Consider the following 18447-nt stretch of genomic DNA (forward strand, 5'->3'; position numbering starts at 1 on the left):
GTTTCAGCCACATAGGGCTGCCCAGAGAGGAGATTTGACCAATTGGATGTGTTCCAGGGCGGGGTGACCCATCCGGAAGTGGTTTGTGTGACCCCTCTAAGACCTCCTCCCACCTTCCTCGACCTATCGCAATGGGTTTTGGCGGCATAGGACCACCCTGAGAGCAGATTTGACCTTTCGGGGGTGTTTCGTGGCGGGGTGACCAGCCCAGAAGAGGGTTGTGTTACCCCTCTAAGAACTACTCGCAGTGCCCTCTGCCAATCAGAGTGCAGCACCATCACCCCATGAGTCCCAGCACCGGAGCAGAAGAGGCCATCTTTTACCAAGAACGCGTGCTTTAGAAATTGTGGAAACATGGACTCCTTCACCACCCCCGTGAGAACTTGGGACTTTCTTTTAGCCCCAAAGGCCTTTGGACTTGTGTGGAGACACCCCAATGAGCGTGGTGGCCTCTTGTCATCCACCCCCCTGGAGGAGGAAGGCGAACGCAGCTTGGGGGAGTCACCGGAGAACAAGGTGAATAGAAAAGATGTGGCTCAGGTAAATGAATGATTAAGAAGTGGCGGTTGATGATGGGGTGAAATGGGATTAGGAACCCGAGGGGCGGGAGAGTTTTGTAAATTTAAAAACAAGCAGTGGAAACTTACACTGTTTCTTTTCTGAAAATCTCTTGACAGCTCGACGATGCCTTTCCAGAGGCCCTGGAGGCCGCAGACAGCGTCACATCAAGTAGCGAAGATGAACCAGGCCCACCTTGTTTTTGCTCAGCGCCGATCCAAATTGTTGAAGAGGACTCCGAGGATGACGGCTAGAAGGCGTTCGGAGGAGGTTTGGCATGGGACCCACTAAGCCAGTGCCACGTCGTGAGCGTAAAAAAGTCATGCGGACTATTGTACGCGTTGCTGTTTCTGCTGTCCTCAATCGCTGCCTTCGGGAAAAGCTGTTTGAAGATGAGAGGGCTGTGTCATGGGTCCGCCAGCCTAACGGCACCATGGCTGTGTGACTTGGACTTCAGTGGATAGAAACTGCCAGCTCCGGGGCCGGCGTGCTGAGCTGTGTTTGGAAAGCCTATTAAACACTGTTCTTGCCATAGGTTAAGCTGTGCAATGTCTGTGCCTCACCCAAGAACATTTAGCGCACGGGGTGACCTTGATAAATGCTGTGCAATTTAGTGCAGACCCTGACCGTGTTTGAAAGAAAATGACCAAACCGTAAGATGCTGCTTCCAGCGTTATATTGACCGTCTGGTCTGCACAAAAAGTTACAGAACCCTGCTTCAGAAAAAGACCAGTTGTAAGAAATCAAAAAGGATTAAGTTAGAAAATGGTGAGGGGACAAACAGCGACATACAACTGGGTAGCTGTAAATTGAAAAAAAAAAGAAAAAGAGGGCTTTGTGACTATCTGTGTTTCTGTTAGAAGGTCTCTGGCCCTTGGTTTCTTTTCACGGAGATGTATGTCTTTTAAAGAAAAGAAAAGAAAAAAGAAATAAAAGCAACCCAGTTGTGCAGACAACTTATTCCCCCACCCCAGATCACAAAAGGGAATGCTAGGGAGCGGGGATCCAATCACCCTGCTAACTATTTTGAAGCAAAGCTTCAGGTTCCTTGGAGACTGTCTCTTTCAACAGAAACTCTCTTGAATTGCTGCTGGACTGGAAGAGGAGGTATGCTCCCTGTTTTTAACTCTGAAAATATATATTCTATAAGGCCATTCTTTGGCCATGCTGTCTTCATAAATAATGGTGCCTTTCTCTCTTGCAGTGTGATCTGTTTAGCATGGAACTGGTAACTTTAAGCTGCATTTCACCACCAGGCCAAGGTAAAAACCATTTTAACTATAGTTGTGCTTAATACTGTTATATTTAAAAAACAGAAAAAACAAACAAACAAAAAACAAACTTCAGGTATTACACAGGTTGTACAGAGAGTAATCCTAACTTAAGATTTTTGCTTGTTCTTTAACTGAAGGCCCAAACACACATCGGGGCGGGGCGGGGAAACAGAACAACCGTGTGCCTTTTAAATGCATGTGGGTTTACTGAAAAGTATTTGATTGCAAACTGTTGGTGTTTTTCAACTGCTGGAGTGTGTGTGTTGTGTGTGTCTGAGTTTTTGGTTGCAAACCTGGTTTGATGTGTTTATGAAGCTGCTGTTTTTGTGTGTGTGTGTGTGTGTGAGAGAGATGGGGTGGTTTTTTCAAAAGTATTTGGTTGCAAACGGATAGTAATGGTGTTTTTAAAACTAACAAGGGTTTTTGTGCAAAATGGGTTTTAGAATGGGTTTTAAAAGCAGTTTGGTTTTTATTTTGCAAATGAGATGTATTTTAAAAAAATGTTTGTGGGTTTGTTGTTTCAATTGGTAGAAATCAACTCTAAACCTGTGTTTGTTGTACAGCCTGAAAGGGATTATTTTGTTTTAAAGCTGTGACTTTTTAAATAGAAAAACATCCTAATGAATATTTTATTTTTTTAAGTTTACAAGACAGTTCCATGTGTTTTATTATAACGTTGTTTGCTTCACAGTACGGTCAAAACACGAGAGGGTAAACAAGCTGAAAAGAAAAAAGGAAAAGAGCCAGCTGAAAAGGAAAATGGACCAGCATCAGTGACTGAAGGATGGATGAAGCCCAGTAAATCTATTTTGCTTATTGGTTTGGTTGTTTTATGAGGTTTTGTATTCTAAGTATATACATAGGTGTGGGTGAGAAAGATGGTAATGTTCAGTTTTGTAAAATGTTTTTCCCCGCCACATAGGCAAGAGCAGCTTTCCTGACAATGCTGTAGTCGAAGCGACAGGGACACCTCCACCAGAACGGCCAAAGAACCAGGAATCTGCTTTGAGACCTTTAACAAGGCTAACGCAAAACAGCATAAGGGTGCAGATGAAGCATCAGGGCAGTCGAAACCTCATAGACGTCAAACCCAAGGACAACAAAACCCAACCACGCAAACACCCCTCCAGTTCCTCAGAGGCCACCACCACACCGAGCCCTGAGAAAACTGTGAGCGAAAACGTCCACATTCACAAACCCGGAGCACGTGCTCTAAGGGTTGTGAATAAAAAACTCAGGACTGACAAACCATTCTCCCAACACCATAAGCACATCACACCTCCCCCATATTCTAGTATTTGGGAAAAGTATGATGCTACATTCAGAAAATGATTAAGATTTGGGGAAATATGACGCTTTCTTCAGAATACCGGAGGCTCCTCAGAGTCTGACTCTCAAATAGCCTCCGATGTAGAAGATACCGCTGATGGTCCCGTAGAGGAAGCCCCCAAGTAACCCTGAAAATGCAGAGGTGTATATGGAGAGAGTGAGAAGTTGGCAACGTGAATTACCCAGATTTGGGGGGTCGGTATATTGTGAGGAATTTTGTTTTGTCAATCTTGAGTGAATAAATTCAGCTCAGCAGGTTGTTGAAGCCATACACAGGGGAATACAGTTAGTTCTGGATGAGGTTAACGGTAGAGTAGGCCCTGATGATTCTGTTCAGTTACGTTTAGAGAGACGAAATTTAACTAGCCCTTTGTTTGCGGTCAGAAGAACTACAGATGAGCTGTCTGCTGAGGATTTCTTAAATCAGGCCTCAAAGCTGCTACAGAGCAAGAGAGAGTTGCATCTCGATGGGACGTTGTGACAGTTGGAACAAACAGGGGTGGCGGTGCTCGTAGAGTTTTAAATTCTATCCTCAGTAGTTAAATCATGCATATAAAGAGACAATGCTTAGTAGACCTGACTTACACCGGTTTTGCGGGTGGGCTCTTGGCCATTTTGTCTGACCGTAAACCTATGGACGCGGAATCATTAGCGGGGGCGAGAAAGTTTCATGGGAAACTGGGGAGGTCAGATCCAAAACAGGTTCTGCTCAGTGCCGTAGCAACATTGGAAGAGCATTGAGGAGTCACCATACAGGTGGTGCTGTCTGCGGCAAAAGGCGGACGGGGCTTCTTTAAAACGGGGGCGGGGGGCATGTACCCCAAGACTTTTTTCATCCTCTTGCACGATGAGCATTACTATGGGGTTCTGGATGTGAAAAAGTTGTTTGGTGAGAAAAAATATTGTGAGTTTTGCCACAGAGGGTACCGTCAGGACCACTCTTGCAGGTATCGTTGCCGCCTCCGTTTGAACGTAACGTGCTTGGACAGCATGGGCGTGCAGCTGAGGTGTCCTAGCTGTAGACTGTATTGTTGGTCCAAAGAGCGTTTAGACAGACACATCGACTGTGCATCGAAAAAGCGAGTCGAATGCCTGTTTAAAACTTTGTGTGATAAATGTCAGTCTTGTGTGGACAAGCGGCACAGGTGTGAAGGGAGGCGCTGTAAGCAGGGTCAGGGTTTGATCGCTGGTGATGTAGACAGTCACCTGTGTTTTCTGGAGAGCATTCGAAAGCCCGAATCCTCAGAAAAGTATATATTTTTTATGATTTTGAATGCACACAGAAGACTGGGTTGCACACGCCCACTTATATTTTTGCTATGTCCCGAAACCCTGAAAAGCCCTGGGAATTTAAGGGCGACAAGTGTCTTTCTCTGTTTGTTTAGACCTTTATTGGCAAAGAGTTCCAGGACTACACGTTCCTAGCACTCAGTTCCAAAGGTTATGATATGTACTTCATTGCGAGACAGTTCCTGAGGAAAAAGACGTGCATAGAATTGATCACTCAGGGTAGTAAACTAATGTGTGTGGAAGTGAAAGCCCTGGGCATTCGTTTGATAGACTCTTTTCAAACTTCTTGCCCATGAAGGTTAGCAAGCTCCCGCAAGCGACGGGGTTTGAAGGGTGCAAAGGGTGTTTTTCCACCTCTTTTTAACACTTTAGAAAATCAAAATTACATGGGGCCTATGCCTGGCGTGGAGCACTCTGGTGTGGAAAGCATGATGCCCAGGGAGAAAGCAGAGTTTCTCGACTAGTGTCGGGACCACAGATATGAGATGTTTGACTTGCAGAATGAGCTCACCTATTCCTGTCACAGGATGTCAAAATTTTGAGACAGGCTTGTATCCTCTACAGAAAAGAGATTATGAAAATGACAGAGATGGGAGATATAGTAGAGAAAGAACCTGGTAAATTCACCGAGATAAAACTGTGTATAGATCCATACTGGTACATAAAGCTGGCATCTGTCTCCATGGCTATGTACAGGATTTTGTTTTTGGAGCCTAACAGGGTAGCTCTTCTCCCTCCAGACAACGATCACAGGTAGAAAAAGAGATATTCAACCCCATCTATTCAGTGGCTGTTGTATACTTCTCACAAAGAAAATATACAGATTCGGCATGCTTTACAGGGTGGGGAACTACAGGTAGGCCCCTACTTTTTAGACGTTAATCCCAGTGTTGATGGGGTAAGCATGGCTTTTGAGTTTCATGGGTGTTTTTTCTGCGGTGTTGTCACCTATTATTGTGAAAAAGCACAAAATCCTATGACGGGGACAACTTTTGGGTTTCAGACAAGGAGCTTGCAGATCTTCTAAACCGAGCCCAGTTGCCTCTCCTGCCTAGGGATGCACTTTATGGGGGGAGGACAAACGCTTTCCGTCTGTATTACAAACTTAACCCTGGGGAAGAAATCCACTCTTATGATTTTACCAGCCTGTACCCTTTTGTAAACAAAACCAAGGAATACACCATCAGACACCCTGATATAATTTACGACAAATTTGGACCCCTTGCAAATTATTTTGGAATGGCAAAAGTTAAAGCGTACCCCCTGCGAAGCCTCTTTTTCCCGTTGATACCTGTCAGAGTGGGTGGCAAGCTTTTATTCCTGCTATGCCGAACCTGTGCGGAAACCGAGCAGCGGGAGACATGCACCCACACTGATGAGGAGAGGGCCATCCTGGGGACTTGGTGCACGGTGGAATTGAACACGGCCATAGCGAAGGGGTACGCGGTGGCTAAAATCTATGAAATATGGCATTTTAATGAAAAATCTGATGAACTCTTTTCAGCGTACATAAAATTACACCTCTGCCAGAAACAAGAGGCTTCAGGGTCTCCCAGCTCGTCCACAGATGAAGAAAAACAAAATAAGTACATTAACGATTTCTACCAGCAAGAAGGCGTGCTTTTACGCCAACACGATATCAGGTCGAACTCCGCTAAATGCCAAATCGCTAAGCTGTTTTTAAAATCTCTGTGGGGTCAGTTTGGCCAAAGAACAAACCTACCCAACACCAGCATCGTGAGAGATCCTGACAAACTCTTTCAGAACCTGTTTTCCCCCAATTATGAGGTTTCGTCCTGCGAGTTTATCGAGGATGAAACCGCGTGTGTGTCTTGGAAGCACGCAAAAGACCTGCACTCTGTCTCTGGCAATACCAATGTCTTCATAGCCTGTTTCACCATCGCTTATGCCCGCTTAGAACTATACAACCCCCTAGACAGATTACAAGAGTGGTGTCTGTACCACGACACAGACTTGGTGACATTTGTGAAAAGGGAGGGTGACCGGAATCGCCCTCTGGGGGATTATTTAGGGGACCTCACAAGCGAGATCCTGCCTGATCCACACATCACCGAGTTTGTGTCGGCAGGCCCAAAAACATATGGGTATAAGCTGTCGGGAGGAAAGGCCTTAGAAAAGTCAAAGGTATTACCCTGAACGTAGCAAACTGTGAAAAGATCACTTTGACAGTATGGAAGATCGAGTTCTGGACTATCGCACGGGCCTGCGAGAAAACACCTCAAAAAAAACAGAGGTGCAGCAGCCCTCTGTCGTAAGGAACAAAAATCAGTGGCAAATAGCGACAAAAACCCTTCAGAAAACAAACACAGAAAGTCGTTTACAACAAGAAGGTCCAAGGAGAGGGTTTAAAACCCTGCCCTACGGTTTTTAAAAATGGATAATTTCGAAACACCCCTTTTCTGCAATTCTCGCGGGGCCTAGCAACTGCCAGAAAAGTTACTTTATAAAAAATGTGCTGGATAACGCCCAACAAACACTGTCTGTTATGCCTGAGAGCATCGTGTGGTGTTACAGTTCTTGGCAACCTCTGTAGACAGAATTGCTCTGTAAATATCCCTTTCTCAATGTTGTGGAGGGGCTGCCTGATGCTTTTGACGACGACCGTTTGTTTCCTACCAGGAAAGTAAAGACGATTATCTGATGAACGATCTGATGAACTCTGCCTGTGAAAGCGCTGAAATCGAGGAAGTCTTTACCAAGTACGTGCGTCACAGAAACCAGAGCATTATGTTTATAGTTCAAAGCGTATTTTGTCAGGGGAAAAAGAGTCGCAAGATTAACCTAAACACAAAGTACATGGTTCTGTTCAAAAACCCCAGGGATAAATTACAAATCTCTACACTCGCTCGGCAAATGCGACAATCAGGGACACCCGTAATTCCTTAAAAAGGGATCGCGGATACAATGATACAGTGATACAATGCACAGTTTAAAGCCTTCTGCCGCACTGCCCGTTAAACAGAAAGTGTCTTTACTGCGCGTCAGTTTAATTTTCACATCCACTCCGTTCAACAAAAGGTTTTCTTGAAAAAACAGGTCGCTGTGCAGATGAACCAGCAGCTCTACCGTCCTGCTCTGGGCCATCAGCTTTGCACACCTCACAAACCCTAGATTCCCTCCATCCATCTCGAGTTTCTTCCTGTTGTCCGGCAGTGTCTTTGTAAAACAGGCCGGTGGAAAATTGCGTGGCGAGGGTGTAGTCACTGTAATTGAGCACCGATTCTATAAAGGCCCTGTAAGGGTAACAGTTGTTGCTTTGCCTTACAAGGCGGTCTCCCAGCGTGACATCGCACTGACTAAAAATAGAGGCCACGGGGTAATTCACCAGGCCCACCTCGGTGTCCACGGCGAGTTCAGTTTCGTCTCCTTTTACAATCTTGCAACACAGCTCCAGCAGCGTGTTGTTTAAATCCATACAATTTACACCATTCCCTGCTACAAAAAAGTCAATGGGGGCAGACTCCATAATGACCGACAGAGGCGGCACCTCGATGTAGATGCTTTTCTCAATGCTGGTCTGCGTAGGGGCTATTTGGAACAAGTCTAGTTTGGATGTGGTCCACTCCTCAGACCCGCAGTGAACAAAAGCCATGTTGATTCAAATATATCTCTTTCACCAGGCAGAGAGCGTCTCCTCTTTCACCCAGGCTTCCTCTTGGACTTTCACTTGTGGCTGGCCCTGCGGGTCAAAGCCCTTCTTTTAAAGGGTTTTGGGGGAACTGAGCATCGTGGGTATGACACATTTCTCGTGCTCTTCCTCCTTTTAATGTACATCAGCCCCGATCCTTCCTGTGAAACTGTATTCCCCACTTTCTCCAGAACAGTGCGGGAGACATGACCTACCACGTCTGTAGCTATATTTTGAGCGATGGTTTTTACGTGGACTTTAATAATCTTTAGCCCCCTCCTCAAAAGTGGTACAGCTTTTCAAAGAGGCTACGAAATATTCCACCCACACCAACCCCGTATATCACGGGGGCCCCATGACATCCAGGAAGGGCATATCCAGCCTGGGCTTTGTTATAGTTCCTATTGATTGCGGGGTCACCGTAATTTTTTAGGATCGCCAAAATAGTATTTTGTTTTTTAGAAACCTCGCTCTCTCCGCGGACGCAGGTGCAGCTTTACGATCACCTTGCCGAAGCAAAATGAGACGCGTCTGTTCTGATCTGTCTTTAGGTCAATGGTGATGGTGTCAATGTGGTCTTTACTGACAGGAACGTAGTGAGGTTTATCGTAAGTGATGGTGACAAACTCATTGTTCCTTCTTCGGATGGGGACGCAGCGTAACAGGGCAACAGAAAAGTCCCCCACAAACTGGTGTTGTATGATATCTGTGTACAGATACGAGGAGTTGAAACCCCCTGTGATGTCTGCGGAGATGGGAAATTTTTGGGCGCTGCACTTGGGGCCCAAACCCAGAATGTTAGCTAGCTCCCCATAAAACATGGACGTAAAATTGGCAGATTTAAGTCTCACTTTTCTACCCACAGGGTCGTAGTTTATGACCACCTCAGGTGGTGCGGAATGACGAGCCACGGTGCTCTTCATATGATCCAGTAATTCGGGTATGGTCGAGTAATAACATCGTAGTAGGATGAAATTCCATCTCATATCTCCAAAGGTGATTTTGAAAGGGGTGTCTTCGTGGATAGTGTTCCAGCTGTGCGGGTATTGTGTTTCCACTAACCCCACCTCCCAGGCACCCAAGAGATCCAAGGGCTTAATTAGTCCTATTGTAATGTTGGAGCTGGTGTTTTGAGGAAAAGCTGCAGAGCTGGCATTGCTGGGCAAAGTAATGTAAAACCCGCCATCACTCATTTCTCTCTCTCTCTCCCTCTCGCTCTCTCTGTTTGGGTCTCAGTGTCACAGAGTTGAAAAGCTTTCACCTAGCTGTTAAACTCATTGGGCCACCCCAACCATTTCACCAGTAGCTGCTTTTTTCTCCCTTTTCCTTTCGCTGCTCGCACTTTTTCAACCCTGTAAATCCTGTCTCGTTTGGGGTTTACTTTTTGTAATTCTTCAGGGTAAAAAGATTCAGTAACTGTCTCACCCTCATAAAATATCTCCACATCCTAGTTTTTAAAGTTTTCTTCAATTGCTTTACAACCCCTTCTTTGACTTCATTATCAGTAACAATATGGTGAACTCCATGCCGCTTTAACAGTCTTCTTAAAGGTTTGTTTAAAAATTCTTTCCCCCGACTGGAATCTAATTTTTGAGGCATGCAACCTTTGTTGAAAATTGCTTTAAAGGCCTTGGATACCTCACCACTCGTCTTGTCTTTTAGGCCGAAGGCCCAGGCATATTTGGATAGAATGTCTATGACTGTTAAGATGGAATTAAAACCACTGTTGCGTTTGGAGGACCGGTACAAATCCATCAAATCTGCCTGCCATTACACATCCACACCTGCAACAATGGTCTTATTTCTTTTAAAACATATTCGAGCCGGTATGTGTCAAGTGTAAGCGTCCTGGTCTGAAAGCCAAGCTCTTACCCGTCTTCATTTAAAGTTTTACTCTGCTTTTTGGCCACTTGAAAAAGAGGGTTCACCCTGCCGAAGCTCCCAACTTCCCCGGGGGTCAAATATATTTTCTTTCACAAAGCTGCCTGTGTAGACATGACTCTTACTGGTACCGTCTTTTACTCACACAAATATGAAGGGGGACACATTCATATTGACACATTTAACTAAGTGTTATTAATCACCTGGTTTAACACGACCTTTTACAGCCCCTGTAAAAATGGACGCCATGACCCCTACCATAAGGGAGTGATTCTTCCATTTTGTCCTTTTCTGGATTTTCCTCTTGAGATCTATGTCTCAGACATGAGCAAAATCAGCGGATGCATGATATATTTACTCCCACGGGGCAACCCCTGTAGAAGTTCTGAAAGGCCTCTAGAAAGGCATCGTCGACCTGTTGAGAGATTTTCAGAAAAGAAACAGTGTAAGCACCCCACTGCTTGTTTTTAGATTTACACAGCCCCCCGGTTCCTAACCCCATTACACCCCATCATCAGCCGTCACTTCTTAACCATTCATTTCCTGTGCGACGTCTTTTCCGTTCACCTTGTCCTCCTGTGACTCCCCTGAGCTACGTTTGCCTTCCACCTCTCGGGGGGCTGACAATGAGAGCCCATCATGTTCCTCGGGGTGCCTCAGAAGAGTTTGGGTTTCAGGTTCCGGCGTATCCATCAACGGCTGAGTCAAAAGGCCCTCATCGGACCTGTCCCTGATGTAGCGCTTTCTCCACACAGGTCCAAAGGCCCTCTAGGCTAAAACAAACTCCAAAGTTCTCACGGGGGTGGTGAAGGAGTCCATCTTTCCACGATTACTAAAGCACGCGTTCTAGGTAAAGGGTGCCCTCTTCTGCCCCTGCACTGGGACTTATGGGGTGATGGTGCTGCGCTCTGATTGGCAGAGGGCGCTGGGATGAGTTCTTTGAAGGGTCACGTGGCCCTCTTCGGTGCGGGTCACCTGCCCCAGTACACCCCTGATTGGTCACATCTGTTCTCGGGGTGGTCCTATGTGGCTGAAACCTATCGCGACTGGTAGAGGGCGGTGGGAGGAGGTCTTGTCACACGAACCACTTCCAGATGGGTCACCCTGCCCTGGAACACCACTGATTGGTCAAATCTCCTCTCGCAGCGGGCGTATCGGGGTGAAACACATCCTGACTGGTAGAGGGCAGTGGGAGGAGTTCTTACAGGGGTCACATGATACATTTTGCATCCGGTCATATGTCCGCCTTCATCCCGGTAATAATATTCCCCATTACTGGGACTTCCAGTGACAGGTGGTCGGGGCTTAAGGGGTCAAGGGGCGGAGTTTCAGGGGACAAGAGGTGGGGTTGGGGTTTGTTTGACAGTAGGGCCCTTCTACTACTTCCAGTTTCCATATTACTGAATCCCACCCTGCCAGCATTCCCACTCACAGAAGGGGCCCACAAATTCCACCATCTCCTTCACATCCAGTGGGCCTGGTAATCATGGACCAAAGTGGCTGAGAACAATTGCATGTTGTCGTGGGACACAGAGACTGATGTATAAGAGGCTCTCCTTGGGGTATGACGTTCAACCCCAGATTCCAAGGTGAAAGGCGGGCCTGGGGCTTGGATGAGACTGAGGGTGTGAATAGCTCACTGGATTTGTTACTTTACCTCATTTAGTTCCAGAATAAATTCTTCCTTTGCAGATTCATGGCCAAAGTCTTCTCCTTTCAGATGTTTTGGCCACAAGTGTGAAGAAAAGCCAACAATCCATGGAGGAGGATAAGAGCAAACCCTCAAAGTTTTCACAAACTGACTGGTGCTAGAAATGGAAGGGTGGTAGCAGTGGGGGGAAAGCCCGAGAGATGTTTATGCTAGAGGGTGGAAAGCAGGGGACTCCATGGGGCACTTAGATTGCACAGGGCTCAGCAGAGAAACTTACTGGGAGATAAAGGGCAGGTCTTTCCTGGGGTGATGGAAAGACAGAGTTTGGAATTTCCAAGGTGGCAGACCCAAAACCTAAGGGAGGGGCTGGGGTAGGAAGGAAGTGAGGCCCTTGAACCAAAGAGAGAAAGAAGGAGAGATCTGCCACAGACCTGAGGGGAGTGCCATCCACCTGGAGTGATGACCAACCCCCATTTCCCCTCTCTACATCACACCTTCCAAGAGCTAAGATGTCATGGGCCTGGGGTGTCGGAGCGGGAGAGGAAGATACCAATAATTAAAGGGGCCTTGAGCATAATGAATGGCCACGGCCAAGCTGTGGAAAATAGAGATCTCAAGAACTGAGGCTTGGATAATTGAGGTGCCCTGCAACTTAAACCCCAGTCCAATGTGCCTGCATTGCACATGTTAGCTGAGCTTCCTGGGGTCAATTATTTGCAGCACAGGAACGTAGCAAGGCCAAGGTTTGGAGAGCAGAACGTGGGCCATCTACCTGGTGTCTGGGAGCCGACAAGTGGCTGGAGATAAGGTTCTGCTAACCCTCTGAGAGAGGCAGGTCCTATGACAGCAGGAGTCTCCGGTCTTAAAGGGATACAAACCTCAAGTACAAGCAACCCAGTGGCTAGCCATCCTCAGCATCAGTGGGTGTGGGGAGAGGCTGGATGGGGTGGCACTAGGGCCCAGGGAAGGTGTTGTAGCTGATACCTCTACAAGGAGCTTCTCAAGCCTGGGAATTATTGTGGTATCTAGCTCAAGGAGCCTGATGAGATCAACTGATGACAAAACCAAGTCCTGGTTGGTTTGCCACAAGTCATAAGGGCCGGGGCAGGTTATGGGTCTATTAAAGGAGAGGATGGGTGAGGTTCTTTGGCCTGCAAGGTGAAGGAGGTCAGACTAGATGATCACAATGGTCCCTCCTGGCCTTAAAGTCTAGGAAGAACTTCTTTGCTTTCCAAAAGATGGGAATGGCTCCGAGGGGATACCAGGTAGTAAGCCCCTAACCTTCGGAGCCCCTCCCAGGTGTGATTTCTTCTTCCGATGAGCTCATATCTCTTCCCAGCTCTGCCTCCTTCTTGGGGCCAGATTCACCAAGGGGCTTAAGTGCCTAAATGTTCATTTGGACACTTAACTGCCAGAATCAGGCCCCACTGGGATTTCCAACCTCCCACCCAGCTGCTGCTCACTATTGCAGCATCCAAAACATTTTTTGTAGAAAAAGTTCACAGGGCATCTGTGTTTCTGAGCATGCACCCTTAGCCCCCACACCAGGGACGGTAGGAGTTTGCCACCTAACATGGCTGTGGGGCCCAATCAGGCTCCTCTAAGGGAGCTTACATAGGTTGAAGGAAGGATGGGGAGGTGGAAGACCCAATGTTCAATATCCCTGCACCAATGTTTTTTTTTTAGTTATTTCCCCCACGATAGAATAGCTTCAGCGGGAGTGTCATAAATATAAAGGAAAGGGTAAACCCCTTTAAAATCTCTCCTGGCCAGAGGAAAAATCCTCTCACCTGTAAAGAGTTAAGAAGCTAAAGGTAACCTCGTTGGCACCTGACCAAAATGACCAATGAGGAGACAAGATATTTTCAAAAGCTGGGAGGAGGGAGAAAAACAAAGGGTCTGTGTCTGTCTGTATGATGCTTTGGTCGGGGATAGAAAAGGAATGCAATCTTAGAACTTAGTAAGTAATCTAGCTAGGTATGTGTTAGATTATGATTTCTTTAAATGGCTGAGAAAATAGCTGTACTGAATAGAATGAATATTCCTGTGTGTGTGTCTTTTTTGTAACTTAAGGTTTTGCCTGGAGGGATTCTCTATGTTTTGAATCTAACTACCCTGTAAGGTATTTACCATCCTGATTTTATAGAGGCGATTCTTTTTTACTTCTATTAAAAGTCTTCTTGTAGGGAAACTGAATGCTTTTTTCATTGTTCTAAGATCCAAGGGTTTGGGTCTGTGGTCACCTACGCATATTGGTGAGGATTTTGACCAAACCTTCCCCAGGAAGTGGGGTGCAAGGGTTGGGAGGATTTTGGGGGGGAAAGACATTTACAAACTACGTTTTTTTCAGGAACCCAGATAAAGTTTGGTGGTGGCAGTGGAAGTCCAAGGGCAAAGGGTAAAATTAGTTTGTACCTTGGGGAAGTTTTAACCTAAGCTGGTAAAAGTAAGCTTAGGATGTTTTCATGCAGGTCCCCACATCTGTACCATAGAGTTCAGAGTGGGGAAGGAACCTTGACAGGGAGTGATTGAGGGAGCCCCTGTCAGGCTGTCCCAAAGCCCAGTGTGTTCACCTGACAGGTGGCAGATCCCCATTCAAATTCTTCTCCCCTCAGCTAGAGGGTGGGATTTCCATCTGGAGTCCTCTCCATCGCCAGCTTTTGTGAATCCCTTTCTCAGGTGTCTGTCTCTCTCCAGTTGTTCTACAGGGAGCCCAGGCACCAACGCAGGGTTTGTGAATCATCCAAAAGATCGGCATGGTGACGTTCAGTGTCACCGCACCTCAGTCACTTGTGAATTTAGCTCTTGGTGTTCTGTGTAAAACTGGGTGACATTCTTTGGATGAGGAGGATTATTACATGAAAAATGCAGTTCTGAGTGACCTGAAATGAATAGCGCATTCGACACACACAGTTTTGGCCAGTCCCAAAAGGGCCAGGAGAGAAGGAGAAAGGTGGTGCCCCTGGTGTTGTTGGAACTGCTCTGTCGTTAGTCCAGTGGTTCGGGTGCATTTCCCCTCGCTGTAAAAGGCAGCAGTTCAAATCTCTGCTCTGGAATAAGCCACCACAGCCTGTCCTTGAGTCACTGAAAAGTTTCACATTCAGTTTGACCCCAAACAAACGAATGTATTTCTCATAAGTGCCACTGACCAGAAATATCCATGATTTGCCCAGCTCTAGCTCTGGAGAGAGCCCACTGCCGTAGTGCCTGGACGTCCAGTCAGGGAGTCTGGGCCCCTGTGTGATCGAGGGGCATCCCCCCTTCGCCTGCAGCAAACCCCATGTCCCAGGGGAGCCTGAGCTGCAGACAGGAGGCGCTGGGGCAATCTGCATTGGTTTCCACAGTGAAGCAAAACCACCACAACCGAGCCCAGACCGAGGCCCCCGGGGCAAACAGACTGATATCAAGCTGTATGGGGTGGGAACCGTTCCAACCCGGTCCCTGGCAGATGCGCTGAAGGTTTTGTCAGGGCAGCCCCGGGCTTCCCGTGCAGTCGGAAGAGGGACTGGAGGGTGGACGGATGAAGAGCTTGGAAGGGGGGAACCTCCCCCAGATCTAAGGACTGTTTGGAGCTCCAAGCGTCAGGGGCTCCCTGTGTGTGTTTTGAACCCCGATTTCCGGTTCAGCCCACGGGGCCTGCTCTGGAGATCGGCTCTAGGCCGGCGGGAGGGGGCTGCTGGCCCCCACTGACACTCAGAGGGGTTTGTGGCTGGCCTCTCCCAGTCCCCAAAGAAAGGGGAATGGAGGGAGAGAAATCAGGGTCCTTAGACTGACAGTCTCCAGGGCCAACAGGGAGACGCCAACGCTCCAGGTCAGCCCGATTGACAGGGCAGGCCAGGCAACGAGGGAGCCGGGAGCCCAGGGTCCCGTCCTGCGTGTGAGGGGAGCTGCCGGAGGCGAGCGGGGCCGAGCTAAGTGCAGAGCAGCAGCCAGAGTGGGGCAGAGCTGGGGGAGCCGGGGCAGCCGGGAGCTGGGGCCGTGCAGACCAGCCGCGCCGTCGGGGGCCCGGCCAGCTCGCGCCTGAGGGCCCGTGGCCAGCGCCAGAGCCGGGTGCGACCCGCGGTGTCACCGCCGCCCAGCCCGGGCCTGGGAGGGAGGCGGGGGGTGTGAGGAAGAGCCCGTGAACTTTCCCTACGTCCCAGAGATGCCGATGGTGGTGCCCCCGAGCCCACAGGGCGGGTCCCTTGTTCCCCTTCACCCTCTTCCATTTTTCCTTATTCTCCTCACCGTTGCTGTTTAATACATTGTCTTTGGTGTGAACTTAATGCACTGACCAGGGGGTCAGGGAAGGGCCGGTGAGGAGGGAGGGAAGGGCCGCTGGGCTGGGCAAACAGAGCAAGAGACAGGTGGGGAGCAGCCTGGCTCAGGGGCTAAGTGGATGTGAAGTAACAAGCAAAGCCAGGGAACAGGGCAAGGCAGAGAGTTACCCACACAGGTTCACACAGAAATCGCTCTGAAAGATTTCCTTGGGGGTGTTGGGGACACTGGGGCATGGCCACTCGAGGTATAGGTAACTCGAGGTTGAGGGAAGACCACGAGTGTCGATGAAGCCCCCTCACACTAGCCCCAGGTGTCCTTGGCCCCCGCCCCCCGCCTGGAGGCACTCGCAGCAGCTCTGCGTACTAGGCCCAAGTGTCCTTGGCCCCCTGACCTGGAGGCACTCGCAGCAGTTATGCTGAGGATCTGCAACAATATGTTGCAGAGTCAGACTGCCTGAAACTAAGGAAGGCCACACAGGGCAGATATGGAAGAACAATGGTGAATAAAGCAGCTTTATGTATGGTTTAACAAATGATACAGAGAACAAGGGAACTAGCTGGGAACTGGATTGGCTGGCTATATGGATACTTAGGGCAGCTTGCTATTGGATAAGTATGCTGGGAAAAAGGATGTATAAAAGCCGGTGTAACTTCCTGCTCTGGGTGCAGGATTTGAGATTCTATTCTCCCTGTACCTTTTTGCAGCTGCAAATAAACTTTTCTGCTTCTCCACCCCGTTGTGATTCTTGGGTGTAGCACACCGGGTAGTGAACCAACCTCAGTTGTTGTTTAGCCTCTCGGCACCGGGTGACGGAAACAGGGGCAGCCAACATGACCAGGAACCATTGGGTTCCTCCTCTCCCCTCACACTGTAAACTTTACCCTCTTTGACTCTGCTTGATGCACCCATGAGGCAGCCCGGCTCTCACAAGAACAGCAGCTCTAGGGAGCAGACTGTGCAGAGATCGCTCAGCTAAGGATGAAGAGTTCCTGTCCCCTGGCTGTGTCTGCATCTGCCCCTCATCCTGCCTAATCAGTGGGCTCTTGGTGACAAGGCTCAGACTGGGAGTAGGTGGGGTAGCCCTTTCTGCCTTCAGCACCTCTTTATTCTAGGCATTATTATTATTTGTATTATGGTAGCACTTAGGAGTCCTAGTCATGGATCAGGGCCCCAGTGTGTTAGGTGCTGTATGTGCAGAGCAAAAACTCACTTCTTGTGTGAAACCTTTGAGCACTCCTCTGCCCTACGCCAGTTCCCTCCCCCTCCAGTATGGACCACTTGTTGTCATGAGCAGGGCATGGCTCGTCTAACTTAGTGACCAGAGCAGGAGTCAGGCCACATTAGTGACCAGGAAATCAGAGCCCCAAGTGGGCCAGAGGGCAAAACCAGGAGTCAGGCAGGGGTACGGGGATCCCACTTGCATGGATAACTTCCTGCTCCTGTGCTGGGTTTATATAGAAGCTGTGGCCAATCAGTATCCCCAGAGTCCTATCAATCAGATGACAGAACTGACAGTCTCTCTTCGAGCTCAGCTCCTATTCCAGCAGCTGTTAGATGGTCACTGCATAGCAGGTTAGACCACACAAGCGCCTAAGCCTGTGCAGACAAGGGTTCAAGACCTACAGTCTCTGCCATCAGCCCCTTGCTGAGGGGCACCCTCAGAGTGACGTGTGACCAGGTTTTTCAGGGTGATTCCTATGGAACGTTTCCACAAAGGTAGGAGTATCTACATTTTCCACAGGCTTCCAGGTGTGCTCCTCAGGACCACACCTTTCCCAGTCAACAAGACACCCGAGCCTGCCACGGTCACCTTTAGAGTCCAGGATTTTATGGCCCATGTATTCCTCGTGGCCCTGTACCACTGGAGGAGGTGGCTGGATCCTGTCAGGAAAAGGGTTTTCTGGGTAGGGTTTCAAAAGTCATACGTGAAGCACCAGGTGACCTGCAGAGAGCAGGGTGGTTGGAGCTCAGAAATGACTGGATTAACCTGCCACAGGATCTGAAACGGGCCAAGGAACCGAAAGTCCAGCTGGTGAGCAGGTCTGCCCGTGCAGAGATGCTCCGTGGGGAGCCATAGCTTTTGTCACACTGCATTGGTGGGGCCTTGCTGTTGTTGCTGGTCTCCATACTGCTTATAATTCACTCTTCCTTTTTCCAGGTGCTTCTTCATTTCTTCCTGGGCCTCACCAATCTGCTGCAACAGGTCTGAGGTGGCCGGGTTGGGAGGCTTGTCGCTTGGCATCTTGGTGTGGGCACACATCTCACAGGAGGCAATGAAGGACTATTGATCGGGCATATCCAGGGCAGGGTGCTAGTGATTGTTTGGGGTGCAGGCTCTGGGGTGATGCCGGGGGATGAGGTGTTCTGGGTGCAGGAGAGGTCTCCGGGCTGGATCCATGGGGTGTGGCATGCGGGAGGGGTTACGGGTTCCGCCTGAGGGGATGTGAGGATTAATTAATGGTTGTGAGGTACTCTGATCATATGGTGGCTGTGGGCTATACAAGAATTATGGGCCTGGGTAGGGCTTTCTTCTCCCGCTAAGAGAGATTCCAGGG

The 18447-nt window shown here is 48.6% G+C and overlaps 1 long non-coding RNA gene across 1 annotated transcript; it reads left to right on the plus strand.

The window, feature by feature from the left end:
* Positions 1-1617: 1617 nt before the first annotated feature.
* Positions 1618-2626, plus strand: LOC311519093. Its single transcript, XR_014711199.1, has 3 exons — positions 1618-1665; positions 1763-1820; positions 2524-2626. It is a non-coding gene; the product is annotated as an uncharacterized lncRNA (long non-coding RNA).
* The last annotated feature ends 15821 nt before the right edge of the window (positions 2627-18447 follow it).

This window comes from Lepidochelys olivacea, assembly GCF_965140295.1.
Source record: "Lepidochelys olivacea isolate rLepOli2 genome assembly, chromosome: 3".
Classification (NCBI taxonomy): Eukaryota; Metazoa; Chordata; order Testudines; family Cheloniidae; genus Lepidochelys; species Lepidochelys olivacea.